This window comes from Eurypyga helias, unplaced genomic scaffold (assembly GCF_000690775.1).
Source record: "Eurypyga helias isolate BGI_N326 unplaced genomic scaffold, ASM69077v1 scaffold13833, whole genome shotgun sequence".
Taxonomy (NCBI): domain Eukaryota; kingdom Metazoa; phylum Chordata; class Aves; order Eurypygiformes; family Eurypygidae; genus Eurypyga; species Eurypyga helias.
This window is the reverse complement of record NW_010243177.1, coordinates 17208-36924: the sequence shown is the minus strand read 5'-3', so window position 1 is coordinate 36924 and position 19717 is coordinate 17208. Positions and strand designations below refer to the sequence as shown.

Genomic DNA, 19717 nt, shown 5'->3' with positions numbered 1-19717 from the left:
TCCTGAAGGACTCTTTTAGTGAAAGTGCTCACTGGAGGCAGGAGGATCTTTGACCGAGCCACAGCCCAGCAACTTGGCAGTAACAGGAGGTCATTTGCTCTGTTCTTCTTGTCTTCCTTGATCGTCTGACCACTCTGAGTAAACAGTGGTAATGGCAAGAGCAAGGACCAATGGCCTGCCCGTGGAGCAAATCCAGCATTGCAGAAAAACATATTTGCAAATCCTTGAACCTTGAACACTGTATAGTGCACTCGGTGTAAATTATTTTATTGCACTACAGGTGTGCTCTGAAAATAAATTGCTCTGATCCCCGTTTCCACATTCAACCCAATGAGTCTTAACAGCCAGATAATGAGTTCTCCTTTCTTTGAACCAGAATCTTTCAAGAACAACTCATATTAAATTGCAGGAAAATATTGAACACAGTATGAAAGGCGAATAAGCAGTACAGAGAAAACGAGTAAATGCAAAACTACTGCAACCAGTGATTGTTTTGATGTTAATTTATAAGGTTTCCTATGTTACAACACTGAACTGAGCTAAGGGTCTCATTAATTACAAACATGAGGGGTTGTGGAGCCCATAGGGGAAGGGAGCCTACAGCCTTCTGGGTTGTAAAGCTATGTACTCTATGCAAAACGCAAAAAGAGATGTCTAAGGCAAAACTGACTGAAACTATTAAACTATGACTCCACCTGTAAGCTATGCAAAGTCTAAGAGTGACTTCTAGCTGAGACAAGCTCAGTGCAGCTCCTCCTGGCATGTCCAAAAGGGTGGATCTCTTTTGGCATATTTACCTATGGGATCCTTCCCCATTTTTCCCCTTTTACCATCATGGCTGAACTTCAAATGTAGATTTCACCTGGGCCTGTTTTCTTTGAAGTATGTTATGTACACAGTGAAGACACAATCCATGCTTTTCAGGGCTTGGAGTTTATGGAACAAGTAACTACAGAGTATGTTAAATATTTTAGATCATTACTGCACCTTGGATTACAATCAAGCACTTAAACAGCAATCTAAAATAAATGATACTGGGTAATAACTGCAGCTGCAGAGGAACTGAATCTGATTTTTAATCTTTTTCTTGAAAAATCAAAAGACAACCAAGTGAGATGAGTTTTCAAGACACCGGAAACAAAGGACACGTACAACAAAGCAGGTAGACCTGCTTTAGACATATGTTTACTTCAGAAACATAAATGCATTGTACACATAATGTATTTGATCAATTAGCTGCTTTGCATTCCAACCACCTATTTTACATCCCCAGTGGAGGTAAGGTCAGGTACAAACTGAATATATGAATGTCGAGAGCCTGTTTGCAGGCTACTGTGTGCTTTGGGTCTTTGGGTTGGGTTTATTTCCTCTCACTTAATGTCTATTAGTATGAGGGTTCCAGGGTCATCTTCTGAGGCAGTGTACCTATACATACAGTTATGGCTGACCCCAAGATTGCCCTGTGATTTCTGTCTATTTTGCAAAGGTCTCAGGTTCATCCTTGGTGTCTGTGCCCAAATCCCAGATAAGATACCATCCCTGCCACAGCTCACTTTCAGATATGACCTTTGCTGCAGTGTGTTAGGATCTGGTCATGTAGATCCACATGTAGCCATGACACACTTCCTTGTTTCCATCTCTTTGGTTTAGTGCCTAAATAGCAGAGAAGCCTCAAAAGAAACAACTCATCTGCAGGCTGATTCCTGGTAGAGATCCACTTCACAACAAAAATCTCACCTTTGGACCACTTTGCTACAACCTGCAAGGTACCTTTCAGATGACAGCCTATGCAGCTTGGCCTGGCTGATGATAATTTCAAGGTTTACCACTAATATTATTGCAAACATGCTTCATAAGATTTGTATCCAAATTCTTTTAAAGCTTTGAAGAAGGTTCATGTGAAGCACTATGATCACACTCAATGTTTGCTGTATAACAGAGTGTTTGATGCACTTCATTTTTGGCCCATCATATGTACATTTGGGCCACATTAAATGTGTTTACGGAATCACATTGTGAGTGTGAAGTTCAAGGGATCATTTTTATAAGAAAAATTTCTAAATAATCTCCAAAACACTTTGTATTCAGGATTTTGCTTTGGGGCCAATCTTTGTCCCGTCTGCACCTCTCTGAACTGCGCATTCCTAGGCTCCCATGTTTTTGGTGTATAAAGTTGCGGTTCATATACATAAACCCACCTTTGCATGTGCATAACTGACTGTTGGTGAGCTTTCAGAGACTACATTGAAACCTTGATCATTTAATGTTGTGGGCTTTTGGAAAGGAAGATTTGGGTTTATTCTTTTGTTTTCTTTGAACCTTGTATATTAAATGTATACATGAAGGTAAACTGAAAGACCAGAAAAAGGAAGATGAATAGAAAAGGAACATTTAACATTCACCTACATTACAGATAGGATCATGATAAACAAAATCAAATAAAGCTTGATTGGAATCTTTTATTACTAAAGATCTGATTTTCATGATGCACTACAAGGCAACTTTTGTAAGAGATATGTGGTAGTTGTTTTAACATGTTCATATGGATGCTTCAGAATCTTGCATATATATTTTAACTAAAGAGAAGCTTGGGTAGAAAAGTGAGGATCTAGATCTGTATCTGAGCTATCCCTCCGCTCCAGGGTTTGGGTTTGGTTCTTATCTCTCTTTTAACAATGCAATTTAAAGACAAAAACATAGTTCAGTTTCCTTTCTGAGAGAGAACAAAGTTCTTAATATTAATTTACTGGAGTTTCACTCCTGGTAAAAAAAAAAAAAATTTACTTGATGATATGCAAAGTCTTTTTTTTTTCTTCTGCCCCCTTTTTTCACAATCAACAATCGTCATATGAACTGACTTCAGTTTCAAGGTACTCATTAGCATAATGAGAATAAAAGGAAAAATTTTAAAAGAGCTTTTGTATGTTTGTTTGTTTGTTTTTCTAAATCAGAAATAAGCAGAAGGCCAACTGTGAACAGAGTCCTCAAGGCATAGATGTGTCTGACAGTGCTAACTGCCAAAGGTGGGTACTTCCACAGATTTTACCCACAGTTATGTTACCTTAGCAGAGAAAGCAGTGAACCAGAACCTGCCACTTAACGAGGATCCAGTTTGAGATCCATGCTTCCTTGCCACATCACAGGCTAGATGTGTCTTTTCTTGCCATGCCACTAGTGTTTGAGTATGAAAAAAAGTATCTCATCATTTATTTTACTGTCAAAAAGCTGATTCTCCTCTTGCAGATCTCTGCACAGATCTATATATTATTAGTCATAGAGCTAAGACAAAAGTGAGTCAAGAAAAGGTTTTATTTCTTGTGATAAATGTTCATGTCATTTTTGTATTAACATATCTTTAGAATGTTTGGAACAAGTAGACATTTGCTAAAAATTGGCAAAAAAAAGCAGGCATTTTTTATTATTATTCTTTGGAGTTGGTGCTGCAAAAAATGGCTTTGACCGGCGCATAGCACTCCTCTCATTACTGTCTGCACCTTCTCAGCAAGTTCATGATAATTTGTGTCAGCCATTTTTCGTGAATATTTAGAAGTCATTTGCCATAGATTCATCAGTCTAGCCTCAGGGATACACAGCCTTGGAAAACACAATAATGGGAAAAACTGCCTTTGCTCTTTATTCTTCTTTCAGCACTTAATACCACACCTCATGGAACAACTCCACACCTCCTTTCATGTCCTTGCTATCTCTCTGCTACATCCTTCCTCTAACCAGGAGCCAGCTCATCTCCCTAATCTCCTTTTGCTAAACACCTTTCTTTGCTTACAATACACTAAATATACAAATGGCCAAAAAGCACTCCAGATGCCCCTGTATCCTGACAAGCCACATGTCTATAATTAGGCAAGAACCTCATCAGCTAACAAAATAGTACCATCATGTTCTAACACCTTCTTCTTTCCCCTTGGCTCTCATTCCCCAACCACCTCCTTCTACCTCCCATGATAGATTCCCTTTACATTGCACTAAAGACTAACAGCGTACTGCGGGAACTGCTTTCCATACTGTTAATGTAGCCTGTGTGACTGTTCAGTTATTAGTGAATAATGACAATAATAACAATAATAACTGTGTTTGCATTCCTGTTTGTCTTTCATTATGGGCTGAAGTGTTTCTGACATAACAGCTACTCAGATACAGACACTGACATAGGATGTTGCAGCAGCCAGTATTTCGCGCATAAGTTATGGGACTAGACTGGTATTCACCAGTAGCAAACACTAATTTGCCTACTTCCAAAATAAAAGGAACCTTTTTTTTCTCTCTTGTTCTTTTTATAAACTCTGTTTCATATATTTTGCTTTTATAAAGAGCATCTGCATGGAAAATGCAGATTTCCTCTTTGGGGTTGGTTTCTGAGTGAGAACTAAACAGAATATGAGGTAGAGACTAAACAGAATATGAGGTAGAGACCAAAACCAGGAAAGTGTGTTGGGGAACATGCAAATTTTTCCACTGGGCCTACTATTTTTTACATTATTTGATTCATTCAATCAACCAACTAATTGTGCTTCTTCATTAAATACATGAGGGGGGGAGGGGAACAGCACAAATTAGCTGGTACGGGGAAGTTGGAAGTTGAGCGTAAAGCATTTCGTTCTAAACTAGGTAGCTTTCTAGAGGACTAACCCAGTCAGTAGCAGTGTTTATATCTTATTACAACCCCCTGCCTGACTAAACACAGTCTGATCACACTCTTTTGCTGGCATGATAGCAAAAGAATATTTCAAGGAGGAGATGTAGTAGAGGCAGCGCAGGGCTCGTGGTGGGAAGGATCATTCTTTGCAGCTGACAGGAAGGGTTTATATGACTGACTGTTAACTTCTCTGCCCAGGTCAGCCACCTTCCCTAGTGCCAACTTGGCACTCAGCAATCCCACCTGTGTGATAGGTCCAACCAGGATTCCTGCTTCCCCTGCATTCATCTCTAGACTACGAAGTATCCCATGGTGGGCAGCTGTTTGCAAAGGGAAGTGTCCCCAGGTGGGCAGCTACCACTGAATTAGGTCAGTGGAGCCCCGACCCTGTTTCAGACACCTGCTGGCAGACCATGACTTTGACTGTCTTATATGTTTGTGTGTGTGTTTAGTAAATATTTATTTGGAACCCAGCTGTATTCATGTGGTTTCTTCATATTGTATTTGTTGTGTAAAGAATAAGAGATTGCAAGACCACTGCCATGGCATCCTGCTCTACTGAATGCACAAGAGCTGTCTGCTTCACCCCTGGGTGTAGCAGCGGGCTCGCTTGCCCCACACACCCAGAACTTTGACGAAGTCCTGAGTGTCCCAAAACCACATGGCACTGGGACAGGAGCTGACACATATGCTGGAGCTCATTGATACTCCCTGCCTTCATTAAAAACAACCACAAAATGGGGGGAATGATGTTCCCTTATTCTGCAGCCACCTCTTATAGGTAAGGAAAGAAGCTGTGGGAAACAATGTCTCTCTGTTTTGTAAAAGCAGAGAAAAGCTTCCTCCTCTCTCCTGCCTGTGGTTAGAGGAGTAACACCAACACCTCTATGGCATCGTTCCTTCTCACCTGGCACAGCCTGAGCTGCCCATCCTGTTTCCATTGCTTTCTCCAGTGGTTGTGTTAAACAATACAATGGAGTATTTATGTGGCAGTGTTAGGATCAGGTTATTAAGTAAAACCCACCATAAATAGAGCCGTTAATTCAGTTGCTGGCATGGCTCTCTGTTATCTTCTCAATACCTCCCAGAGGGTATTAGTCTTACCCTTTCGTTTGAGTTGGCAGCAAAGTTATTTTTTTGCACCTGCTGCTCTACTCCGATAACAACACAGGTCAGCTTTGATTTGTTGGCATATAAACAAAAGAGCAAAGCCAGGCATCTGCCTCAACAGCCTGGGCCGGTTTGACGATAAAGCTTTTCGCATTGGGTTTTGTACAAATGTACTCTTTCGATTCTTACGTGAACTCTCTCCCGCTTCATAAATAGTCCTTTGCTACAGAATAGCTCGGTGTCACAGCAGAGCTCAATACTGTACTTTTCCATCAACTGAAACCTCAACAGGTCAAAGTAACACACTGTTCTAAGACAAGTCAGAACAGGTGTTATACGAAATATATAAAGAAAAATCAGCTGAGACACCGCGGTTCAAAAATTAGCAGGAAAAATTAACAAATTTAGCATAAACAGTAAAGGAACTCTCTTGAGAGATAAAGAAAACCTGAAGCACTGGTAGGGTTTGTTTTCCCTTGTGAACTTACACTTCAAACCTTAATCTACTATTAAAAAAAAGAATGAAGACCATGAGGAGTAGGTACTCAGCTGGGTACTGGGCTACTTTTAAGTTCTTCTGAAAATTAAACCTGCAGGGCTCATCTACTGTAAAAGCATCTGTGGTGATGGAAGAACTCCTGAAACACTGACAACCACAGAGCAGAAAAGGAAGAGTCCACACAGACAGTGAAGGCAGTAAATAGCACAAAGCACAGAAATGAAGGAAGGAACTAACATTACCTCCTTATTACAAACAGGAAAATTGAGACACCGAGCTGAAATTATTTGCTTAAGTCATATAACAAGTCAATGAACAAGTCATTCCGACTCATATCTTCCAGCTCAAGCTCCATTGCTATACATTGCATCACATATCCAGCAAAAATTTTGACTTGCAGAGTTAGGGTGAATGTGGGGTTTTGGGGGACAAAGAGAAGGTATTAAACAAAGGAAAGAATTTTCTATAAAAAGAGACCTGTTCAAACTAAACCCAAGATTTTTCTATGTATCATGTGGAGAGTTGTACCAAGTGGAGAGTTAAACATTGTTAGTCAAACAATTAAATCTACATTTGAAGTATTAAGTCGAAAAAGCTGCCCTTAACCTATGTATGATCCTGAAAATGAGCTAGCAATTCGCAAGTAGAGTTGGCTGAAATTCAAAATTTCTGTTCTGTAGAACTGTGACTATTTCAAGGCTTTTTTTTTTTTTTTTTCTTCCTGGTTTGTTCTTTTTTAGTCACAAAGAAAGAAAGGAATTTTTAAAAACAAGTTCCCTGGCAGCAGACAGGGACAACCCCATCCCAATCAACTGACATGTAACAAACTATAGTAAGTTTTCCAAGTAACAAAAGTGCAACTCAGCCTACTATGTAGAATTGTTTATAAAAGACAGAAAATGTCAAATACCAAAATAAGATATTACTGCAAACAGGCAGAGCAGCTGCACTACAAGCAATAAACCTGCCTAACATGGCTGCTGCGCACATGGTCACCAGGGAACCTTCTGCAGAGCCTCACCATGATAATCCTGAAATGCAGCCTCTGTGGACTGCAGATTTGACTGTCTCAAATGGTATCTAGGATGTGAAGTCTGAGACCCTGTTCTTCCTCTTTCACTGATCGCTGCTATTCCTTCTCATCCTCCTTATTTCTTCTATTTATCTGGTTTTGGGGTTTGTTTCATTTTTTCCCTCTCTTTCTCAGTTTTTGGTTTGTGCTCAGTCAAACTGGATGACCTGGACAAGGAAGTTTCTTTCAAACACCATCATAAGTCTCTAAACAGTAAAACAGAAAAAACCATCATCTTCAAATATCTGCCTGTGGCACAAGAATGACACATCTTATATCAACTGAGAAGTTTGTGACAGGTCTCTAGGGTGAAAGTTGGAGGAGTCAGAAAGAGTGGAAAAAGCTCACTTCCCTCAGTTCTTTTTGTTCCTCTGTACAGGTATGTATTTCTGTCTTCAAGGTAACTGGAACAGGTTCCACCAACAAAATCAATATAAATATTTCCAGACTATTTCAAACAACTATTTTCTTCAAAAGGAAATTTATTACCATGCGAATTATTCTAAATTTAACATCATTCTAAGAAAAGAGTGTTAGCAGAGATCCTTATAACAGCTATTTTCAGGTGTTGGGGAGGGTTTTTTCTTTTCATCCGCGATTCAATCTTCATAAGGTTTTTAATATTGAAGATGTATCATAGCATAAGGCAAGCTGGTTCTAAATGACCCAAAGCTCTGTTAGCTTTTCACATGTACAGTAGCACTGATTGTGTTAACAACTTTGAGCCTGTGCATCCCTCCATTTTTATCAATGCTAGCATAAAAGAGCCTGCATCGTGCTAAAGCTGCAGGCCTGCTGCTCATAGTCTGGAGTCTGGGGAAGGGCAGCCCTGGGCATAGCAGCTCTCAGGCTGTGTCTGTGCTCCTGCAAGAAAGCCTGCTGTGGCACAAGGCTGAAACAGCACACATGGAAGTTTCAGACAGCTTGGACCAGGACTCTGGGCATGAGTAGTCCCTTGCTTGCTGCAGGGTGACGTTAGTCGCTCATTTATACCTACTGATAAAATACACATATATACCAAACACAAATAGCTTTGCATTTTAAAGGATTAAATTGAAGGACGTATCCCAATTTGCAGACAAAATTGGTTGAAATTGAGGCAAATATTTGAATTCTTATTTTAAAAATTAGACCAAGGCAGTCTGTGCAGGAGATTAGCAATGCACATATACATGTAGTTCGTGCAGTATGCTTTTGTGAGCGTACGCGTATCGGGAGTGGCTGCAGGCAGACTGAGAAAAATATATTGGATTGACCAAAATTTTACTATAATTACAAAATATTTAATAATTTGAGATTTTAAAGAAGGAAGAGAAGTTTCTACCTGTTCTTACAAAGGACTACATCTCCAGCAAAAAAGTCTTAGGGAGAGTAAGGATATGTACAAGGGACTAAATGAATGAAAAACTTTATCTATTTCATTTTGTACACCATATTTTGATAAGTATGTAAGGAAGTCTTATTCATCTAGTCACCTCTTAATTCAGTTTTATAAAACTTTTTCACCTTCCTCTGTCAGGGCCGCTGCCTGGTAATATTATAACTGACATTTTTCACAAATAAAAGTCTGGCATAAAGAAAGTCTGGCATAAAACAAGTTCTAGGTGAATAGTGTCCCACTGCAAAGGAGATGAGAACAGCGCCCTTGAATGTGTCAGAATTTGACTCCCTGATAAAGGCCCTCAATGGCCATCCCAATCAAGGAGACAATTGCTTAACCAAGCATACTTTGAAAGTACATCATCAAGATGCAAGCTTCTAAATTGTTGTGTAATAATAATTATATGTTTCAGTAAAAATCATTAAGAAAGTTTGGGGGTAATCATTATATCACAGACTTAATCTTATTCCTGACAGTTTTACATGGGTTTGTTAGTTATATAGCCATATAAACTTGCTACCTGCTCGCTGATAGATGAAAGCAAACCCAGATCAGTTTTAAAAATCAAATCCAATTCTTCTGGTGATGGTACTAGTAATTTGGACAAGACCGTAACTTTACACATAGTTGCTTAATCCTTACAGACTTGTAGGGGCTCAGGAGATTGTTCTGGCTACATCTGATTGTAAGCTGAGGAAATAGCTCAAGTGTTTATGTCTGTATCCTTCCTCCATAGTAGGCAGGAGCTTTTCTTTTTATTCTACGTGTTTGCAGACTCTGTAAGTAGAATGACTTTCTTTACACCACTGCAAAGCAATTTTATTTTATTGATCTTATTGGTCTATAACCAGCGATTATCCAGCCTCAGCTAGCTGATTTGTCTACTAGTTCTCATACTCTTTCCTGTGGAGCACATTTCACAAGATCAGCAGATGAATAGGCAACGATAACCATGTGCAGTGTCAGCTTTTGGAAAGGGAGCCTTTGAGGGGGTCTTCCTCAGGGGGAGACATACAAAATGCCAAATGCCAGTCGATTGCTCCACTGGCTACATGACTCCATGCTTACTCATTCTCACCTGTCTGTAGAACAATGATCAGTAAACGTCCCAAGTATTTTAGACATTCAGTGAGGGATTTGGTGCAACCTGCATCCCCAGTAGGTCTCAAAGCAGCTCTTCTACTAAAAGAGACTCCTGATTACTTCCACAGAAACCAAATTAATCCTTACTTTTCCATATACCAGCTGTGTGAAGAAACACTTCTTGGATTATCATGTCTATCATCACCATTACCAAGTTTGCTATGTACCCTTTTCTTGAAAACTTACTGAAATAAATCCTTTGTTCACCAGGGACCAAAACACATGTAAGCTGTAGGGGGTAGCTGAAGGCAGGGACAGGGAGAAAGAGAAGCAGACATTTGTTGTTAGAGATCTTGAAGCGTGCTTGGCTGGCCAAGCAGCTGAAGCCAGCACACTTTGCCGAAGATGGTTTTGGACTTTGCTAGTGCTCACAAGACACTTACTTTTAGGAAGAAAACTCCATGAGTTTATGCTTGAAAGTTCAATAATAATAAGCTGTGAGACTGGGCAGAGGCTTCACTAAACATCACAGACTATGCAAGCTACAAAAATTGTTAGCATTTCTGTTCATTTCCTCATGTACAGCAAAGCCTTTATATTTGGCTCTACCACATCCTAACATCATGTGTCATTAGCGACGACAACTGGCAATTAAGTTTGTGACCCTTTTCTTTTTATGTGCTGCTTGCCACAGGAACACCTAGTCCTTAACAAGAATACCTACTTTACAACTGTAGGAAGGCTGAGGAGAAAGAGAGCATTGCAAACCACAGAAAATCCTGTGAAGATTGGTGGCATTACCAACAGAATAAGAAGGGGACCTATGGATAGATTAGCTTCATCTTGACACACTGACCAATTTTTAAGCCGGACAAGTCTGTTCTGTAGCACCCACTTTCCAACCTGTCTCTCCATACGTCATTGCTCCAGTTCAGAGAGATGGTATTCATCATACTGCAGAAAGAGCTCCAACACTTGTGTGGGAATTGAATCTAAGCAAATAAACAGCAATAGAAAGCACATAACTGTAAACTCCACAGATGAACAATACAATCACTGGAAAGTTTGCCTGGGAGAAGACTGAATAGTTTTGTCCTGAGACTAAGTTAGACTTGTTTATAAACCGAGTGTAAGGGGTGAAAAAAGGAGGTAAGGTAAGCACCAATTCTGGAAAGGTGTCATGGCTCATGGACAGTTCTCTGAGTTCACTGAGGCAATAAAATCATTAATCCTCTTCTGTGAGAATTGTACATAAATATTCACTTCTTCGGCCGGTGTAGAATTTCATCCTTGCAGGTTTTTTTTTTGGTACAAATTGCTGTGAGACAGGCAACAGGCTAACACTTCAGTCTTGTCTGAACACAGACGCACCTACAGAAATCCTCCTTTTCTCCTCTCTAATCGCTCTTCATCCGTGTCTCTGGATGATTTTTCCTTTTTAGTTTGATCTCTCTCCATTGCAATTTGTTACCTTACACCTCCCAGGCAGAACAAGTACTGATGTTAATAATAAAACTCATTGGGAATAAAAAAAAAAATAAGGAACTTAAGTGGGAGCCAAACAATTTAATTTCATCTTTGTCCAACTGCCTTATTGTCCACCACTGCTGACAACTCAGAACACCCTGAGAATATCTGAATTAATATGAAATTACTATGGCAATACCACAGCATATTCTCTCAGCTAACAAGAAGGTAACAATATCCCATGTTAAACAGACCACATTCTTAATCTCACCAAGAGTGGGGTAATATATACTATTGTCACCCTATAAATTGCTTTGAAAGGCTATCTAGTTTGTGCCAGGGCAAACAAAGCATTATTCTGGTCTGATATGAGATCCTTTACACTATGACTTGGGAAAAATACACAAAAATACACCTTTTTTGCCATTCTCACAGGCATTACAAATGACACTAGTATTAGAAAAAATGGGAAAAAAAATGCAAGCAAACACCATCAACTCTGCTAATGATAACCTCACCTCTGCATGTAGGACCAATGTTCAAAGGCAAGAAGGGATTCTGGAGAATGATGACTCTAAGAAAGCCTTGCGAACACTTTATAAACCCCTGACCCTGAACTCCCAGTATAATGACTCACATTACCTTTGTCTTTGACACTGCTGTTCCTACTGCCTGTGTCCAGTCCTGACATACAAATTTCACATCAGATGTTGAAAAATCAGAGGCGATCATTGAGGTGATTAAAGGATAGAAAAGCTTACAGTAGAACAGGTTGAGGTCCTAGAGGTTTTTAATGTAGTGTAAGATTTTCCCATGATAGGGAATAGCCTATGAGGCTACCAAAATTATCGAAGACTAGGCTAAGGAAAGACTTGTCCCCAGCTATCTACACAAGGAACAGAAATTTACCACCTAGGGCAACTTCACATTAACTTTTGAAAGACAACAAAATCATGTGGCTAAATGTTGAAGCTAGACCACATCAAACTACAAATGGCAAACTATTTTTAGGAGAATGTTATTTAATTTCTGGGAGACTTAAAAACATTCTGGAGAATTTCCCATCACCAGACCCCTGTACTCTTTTTATCAAGACTCGAAGTTTGTTAGAAGATAAACTCTACTTCAGATTACCTGATTAAACTGAAAAATTCTGCTGTCTTTTGTTGTTATCACAAAAATCACTTCTGGTATTGAAAACTGTAAGAGCCAGGGATTAAACTGTCATTAATTGTGATATTTGTCGGTGAAACACCTTAATCCTGTTGTTTTTCTAGTTTTAATTGCAACTGATTTCTTTGGTTTCTGCATTTGCATTATATATAAAACTGCTTTATTTTCCAGCTCTCGTATTTTCTACAGTGCAAAATAGACGTTGGAAAGCTGGCTTAAATTGCTACCCACAAATTTGCTATCAAAACAAAACTTAAAGGAGTTCTTTTTTTAATTCCACTGAAGTTTGTACAAATTACAGGAAATACTGATGCAAAATAGATATATTTCTCATTGTTACATGTGACTCAAGTACAAATAAAATTACTAAATGAAACTTTTACCTCAAGCTTCATTTCTGTCATTATGAACTGGTTTTATTGTCTAAAGAATAGGAAAAAAGGACAGTTGGATATACCCTATAAGCAAAGTATGATATTTTTAGATGAAGTAATCCAAAACTACATTACTGATAAAATTCAGTAACTTTATGACCATATACACTAGACTACGTGCCTAAAATGTCTCATGTGGTGAAACGCAAACATTTATCATTAAGCCCATTACATATATTTTCAAAATCATCATAGATTTTAATCAACTCTTTCTTTACATTCACTTCTACCATTACTTAAACAGCGGTGTCTATACCTTAAGGGGCCAATTCTAGTTCTAGTCAAATAAAATTACCCTTGGAAGGGAAACAAATTATAAACAGGCAAAGACACTGCAGGACTCAACTCACACTGTATTTACCTGCCCAGTGCTTGAGCTGGGTTCTGTGTTGTGCTTTAGCTTAGAAGGGATTAAGATCAGCAGACACACCACCACCACTAAAGGAACAGTAAAGAAATTGCCTTGAGGATAAAACCAAACCAAATTATAAATGTACTTCAGGACTTTTTGTTATCAGCACAATCACCATCAACATCCTCATCACTAAAACTGAAACACTGTCATTATAAAGTGTTTCTCAGTTCTGTAACACCAGCACTCTCAATAGTATTTAACTTTCTTGCCCATTGCTTTACTGAACAGATGACCACTCCGTGGACAAAAGCAGCAGATTTAGAACCCAGAATACTATTAGACACATCATTACAAAAAGAATCCTCAGCAAAATTTAAGTAATCCAGGCAAAGCCACTGCCCTAATTCAAAGTCAGTGACATTCTGGGTAAGTAAAGGCAGCACATCTGGCTGCAGTCAAACATAAACACAGCAGAAATATTTAAACAGAAGTCAGACATGAGTTCAGAATAGGAAAACAGAAGTCTTTATTGTAACGTTAAAATGCCTTTTGATCAAATGAGCTTAGCTGCTGTTCCAAAGTGGGAAGGGAGGGGCTCAGTAGGGTGGGCATGAGTCCAGTAGACACCTCTCTTTTTTGTTTTTTTTCCCACTGGTGTTAATTTAAAAGAAGCATATTAAAGGGGAAAATAAAATAAAAATAAAAATTTTTAAAAGTGCCTTACCTCATTTAGCTGCAGATTCTGGAGTGGAAATCCTTAACTGAAGCAATAGGAAAAGTATCTACAGAACAGTAGGTTGGGTAAACAACAGGTACTAGGTTATGTCTCCTAAAGACTCACAGGAGTGAAGATAAATGGATGTGATATTAATTTTAAAACATATTGCTGAACACTCAGGCAGCCAATAGGGAAATTCCTTAGGTCACTTCCTGTTCATCTGATTGGGTCTGCAACGACAACAACCAAGATGAGGTTGGAACATTTGCATAAGGCCAGCTCAGTCCTCAGTATTCACAGAGAACAGGTCTAACCAGGTTACATATGTGGCTCGAGAACAAAAGAAAAAGCTGGTAATGGATGAGAGATTGATTTCTTTGTAGGTGTTTTTTTAAGACCATCCCTTTTTTTTTTTTTTTTAATGGAGGTTATTTCAGGTAGATAGGGAGATTATAATTAGAATGAGGAGAAAGGAAAAGGAGGAATGTCCTAAATTTAAATTAGTCTGGAAATAACATGAGGAGATGCATGGAATGGAATAAACCTGTGCTGGCAGGGAGGTGGACTGGGTGAGCCAATATCATGGGCTCAATTCTTTCTTTTCATACCTTGAGCATCCTGTGAAATGCATGAGTCGGCAGAAAGGGGAGTCTCTTGGTTTTCCAGTTTCTCTGGGTATCTGAGACAAAGTAAAAACAAAATGAGGGAAAAAAAATGTCACTGTATGTGTCTATGTGGCTGAGTGTGAAAGCTCAGCTACATGCAGGTTAACAGGGCAGAAAACCAGCAGATGAGTGCTCAGTTTTACATTTCCCTCCTTTTAACCTTTCTAGTTCTGAAGGTTAAGATCAGCAGGAGAAAGATAAAACTTTTCTTAAAGCACCTGCTCCAAAGCCCACAGAAGTCAGGCAAAATATTTTTGCTTGTCCCTCTGAGTCACAGCCTGGACATCACATTAGAGGCCTTTCCCTTATCCAGTCATCAGTTCAACTCTCAAATGGGATGAAGAGCAAGAAAAGGCTGTTTCCTCATGGAAGATCTGTGCTTGCAGTACAGTTCTAAGAGTTGTGAGTCCAAAGTTTTCCTTGACCATGTGTAAGTCACCCCTCCAGCTTGTAACCATGAACCTGCGAAGGAAGTGAGGCACCTGAATGAGAAGATGAACGCTCATATGTCTCTCATTATTTCCCTGGTCAGAAAAGACACCTAACATGAAGACAGCTAAAAATGCACTAATATTGAAAGATTCTGAGGTTTCATTAACTTGTATGCATAAAACACAAGAAGTGCTGAATATTATTGTACAGTGACTGTTCAGTAGTCTGTGTGAAGTGAATTTTCCAGGTTTTGTACACTTTTGTTTCCAAGGCTCATCATTAATCTCCCTCCCGACAGACGCTGAGAAGCATTCTTAATGCTAGATTTACCAATCACACTGAATGAATTGTCCTTCAACATCTAGAGATACTATTAATTATTAATCAAGGCTCATTGCCAGTGTAGGGGAAACCTTTAATACATTTTACTTACACTGAACCTGATTTCAAGATAAATAGTGGATCTCAGACTCATGGAATGTCACCTTTGTTCCTATCATCCACACTAACATGAATTACATTAAAACCAGAGTTGTTCACACAGATAAGGTGCACCTGTGTACAAGTGTTGCTTGCGAAGTTCCCATCTGTTTTCACCAAGGTTATAGCAAGCTGCTTACCTTGATTTTCACCTATCAAAGAAAGTTGCCTTTGAGGAATTGGAAGGCTGTAAGTGGCCTTCTTGAAGGACAGTATTGTCTTACAGTTTGCACAACAAGGTTTAAGGATGTCACTGAAATCAGCTAGGAAACATTTTGGATTTTTCCTAAGTAGGTCTACTACCTATCAGCTTTCTCTAAGCATTCATGACACTGAGTCTAAGTATTTGCATACCAGCTCATGTCTTGAGAAGTATTTATACTGAAGTTTTCATCATCAGAAAAATGTCTTATCATCATATCAGCATGGATGATCAATCCAGAACAGGACTACAGGAAAAAGCTAAGAAGTTAGCAAGGAATGAAAGAGAAATAAAGAAGACTTCCCTTCTCAGGAAGGACATCTTTAACGAGGAAACCACCTCTTACATCATCCCACTGCCCTAAACATGGGAGATCACACTGAAATGTATCTTTTCTGTGTGTGGAGGATGTGACCACTGTATCTCAGCGTACCTAGGCAAATCAGACTTTTCCTACTGCTAGAAATGACAACAGCAAAAGCAGCAGAAATTTGGTTCAAATACCACTTAGGCCAGTGTGTCACACTTTCTGTTTGTTTGGCTGTAAGCCTTTTCTGTCTCAGCTCCCAAGGGCAGAGACAGCCCTGGTTGCTAAGACCAAGAATCCTTCCAGACAGACAAAAAAGCACATTGTACCAACAGGTCTGGGCAAGGTGAGGCTAACTTGGCCGGCGCACCAGCATGCATTATTTAGTAGTGTGCTATTTTCAAAGGCAGGGTGCCACACAGGGTGGTGGCTCCTTACATTTACTGCCCCGCCTGGCCAGCTATGCTGCCCCCATGCTCCAAAGAATGCTTATTGACACTTACATGTGGTTCAGCACAGAGGGGATTATGGGTGGCTTTTGGAGACAGGGAGACCTTTCCCTCTGCCTATCCTTCTCCAGCACTGCAGCCTCAAAATTAACATGATTTTGGTCCCCACACAATTCTAGGTGGCAGAGAAAACATGAAAACCTCTATAATTAAGAGCTAGGAGGCCACATTCACAGTATGACAGAAGTCTCAGTGCAGATTCCCAGAATTAATTTAATTATAGCAATCAAGCATCGAGGAAATTATCTAAATCTGTCTAGATTCTTAAATTGGCGTCTGTTACTGTAGTGTCTGAAACCTGATGAAAACATAGAACAAATGTATGGTAATTTCTACTTTGCCATTAATATTAATCTCTGCTTAGTTTGTTATATTCCAGTGGAATATCAAAAGGAGAGTGTAAGATGCTGATATATAGGTTAGACATGCCGAGAATCAGACAGTTCAGGGTATGATGTTCCTGTCTTCATTCTGTGGCAGCAAAATCAGAAGTGATTCATCAAGTTTGCTGTAAAATAATATATTTTCTGTTAAAAAATTACTAGAGAAGCCAGAAGGAGCAGGATGGATGCTATTTCCAAACTGTTGGATGTTAGAGGCAAGCACTAGTTATTACTAAGGTTGCCCATTACTTAGGCTTGCAAGACCTTGTGATTTTTTTTTTTTTTAATAGTTTGCCAAATTCTAGCCCTTAGCTGTTTGGCTAAGTTGAAATCTTCCATCATGGGAATTTGCTTTGTAAAAAAATCTGAATAATTTTCATCCATAATAGTATATATTTTTCTGAGAAATTAAAAAAACACAAGGTAAAAAAATGCTGTTCTTTTTCTTCTTAGTAAAAAATATTCCTACCTTTTCTTTGGAAAATTCAGGGCCATTTATGTTAGAAGCAAGGACTGATTACAGTGGAGTGTCGAGTTAAGAGTGTGCTATTTAACATTCACAAAAAACCTCAACCAAAATTAGCCAGTTTAAAGCTCACTGACAAATCATAGTCCACACAATGGATTCCATGATGAAGAGACACATTCCCTGCTGCTTCCTTCTGCACTGAGTGTTCTCCACTTCTTGGCTTCACAGGGCTTTACCAGCAGCTAACAAAGACTATTCCTGTGCATCCACCCTCCTGAAAAAGCAAATTTTCTTGTGCATCCCCCATTTTGCCCAGCAGCTACTCCTAGTATAGCTGGCAGAGATATATACATGGGATCTAAGAGTTTCATTCATGGTCTTAATCCACAGGATATCCAATGCTGAAACACCTGTCTTTGCACATCACTCATTCAAAACCTAGAAGCCATACAAAAGAAACAGAAGTAGAAGAAGGCTATTAACATGTTGCCAAGTTAGGAGGTACTGCACTTAAGGCACAGACAAGAGGGTACTCATTCGAAGAGAAGCTGGCCAATACTATGCATTCAGGGAGCGGCCCTGAGCTGTATTTGCTGCACATGAATCAAGCCTACTCTGAAAACTTCTGTTCACTTCCTCATTAGTTTTCTTATAGTGTTCATCCTCATGGTATTTGAGGTATTATAGTAACACATTTATTTATAATGTAAATAAACATTTAATATATGTGCATTAGTGTATTAACTTATGTTAATACATTAACACTAATATTACAAGATTAACACCAAAACATTTATTTATCTTTATACCTTCCTAGTGAAGTGAGAAGGTAATAATTTAGTATCCCTCTTTTAATGGGGAATCCTAAAAAGAACAAGATAAAGCTGTTTAATAATTCAAGGTATCCATTCTGAGATGCCTAAGTACCATGTATTTAGAGCACTTAGTACTTTCTATAGTTCTCTACACTACTGAAGACATAGCGTCCATTCACTTCCATTTCAGGTCTTAGTGCTTAGCAACTCTGTAAATCAGACTTGTTTTCACCTAGAAAATAAGAGAAAAAAACTATTTCTTTTTTTAAATATGAAAAAAGGTGATATCAGTCCAGAAAATAGTCTAAGCATTTTGTCTGGATTTTTCTAAATATACTCAACCTGAAGGAAAAGCCCATTATAGCTCTGCTGTTAAGCATTTGGACACATTATAAATAAGTTAGTAATAAAGAGGAACTAGGCAATGGTCACAAGACACTATCAGCTTTGTACACAATTCTATGAAGAATCAGTTTCTAAACCAACACATCTATGTATGTTAATATGTCTTCAGCTTCTTCACACATATCCCCATCATCAGACAGAATCTAACTTGCTGTAAACTGGAACTGATGAATGGGAAATAATTGAGTAACAAAGACTTTTGGTTCTATATGCTCTCTTGACAAAAAGGAGATGTCCTGCAAATACAGGTATGCCTCAAAAATCGTACTGGACAACCTGTTGAGCAAGAAGATACAAACAAGCCCTCTCAAATTCCTTCCCCAGCAAATCCAGCTGCCAGCCAGAAACTGTCACCTAAACACCACTTCTACTGCTCACTGGGGGGAGGTCATCCATCCTGGTCTCCTTTCCACACATCGCAGCTCAAGCAATGGACGTTTTCTTGGAAATGTCACAGTGGTTTCTCTTATCACGGCAGTCTAAAGGTTAACAAAAGGCCAAATCCATTGTGCATTTGTTAATTGAAGGACTTTCAGGAAAAAATATGCAAGAATCTTTGCAAGAATCACTGCAAAACTTTCCATGCTCTGAGAAGGAGATTCAACCATAACCTTGCACTGTGAAATAGACTGGGCATAGGGTTAAAAAAAAAAAATTAAAGAATGGGTTAATTTTTCCATGGAAAAGATAAGGGTAACAAAGGCCTAGAATGAATCAGCAAGGCAAACATGAGTTGCTTCCACAAGCACTGAAAGAAAAAAAGCAAATCCTAGAGAGAATATAGGCTTATTATTAATTATATGTTTGTTTTGGTCTCCTCAGTGCAGGTCAAACCAACTCAAAGTAACAGTGCAGTGGCATCCAGCCACTCCTTTGTGGAACAGCTTTCATTGTTGCTCAAACTGTTGGGAGTAAACTTGTATGAGAAATGGAAAAAAGGCTCATTATTAATAAATAATGTCTGTGGCACATAAAAAGATATGTAACACTGAGGAGACCATTAAATTCAGCTTATTTGAAAGAAAAATGTGAAAAATTTGTAATGAGTCAATGGGACCAATTGGTAAGAAACTATTTATAAGACTATTTTCTGCTCATATGAAG

The 19717-nt window shown here is 38.9% G+C and overlaps 1 protein-coding gene across 1 annotated transcript in view; it reads right to left on the bottom strand.

The window, feature by feature from the left end:
• The window catches only part of EHF (ets homologous factor), a 30653-nt gene extending 16618 nt beyond the window's left edge, over positions 1-14035 (bottom strand). Inside the window, exon 1 of the mRNA XM_010149313.1 lies at positions 13953-14035. The gene's annotated coding sequence lies outside the window, so the exon portion shown is untranslated. The remainder of the gene's footprint in view (positions 1-13952) is intronic.
• Positions 14036-19717: the final 5682 nt, after the last annotated feature.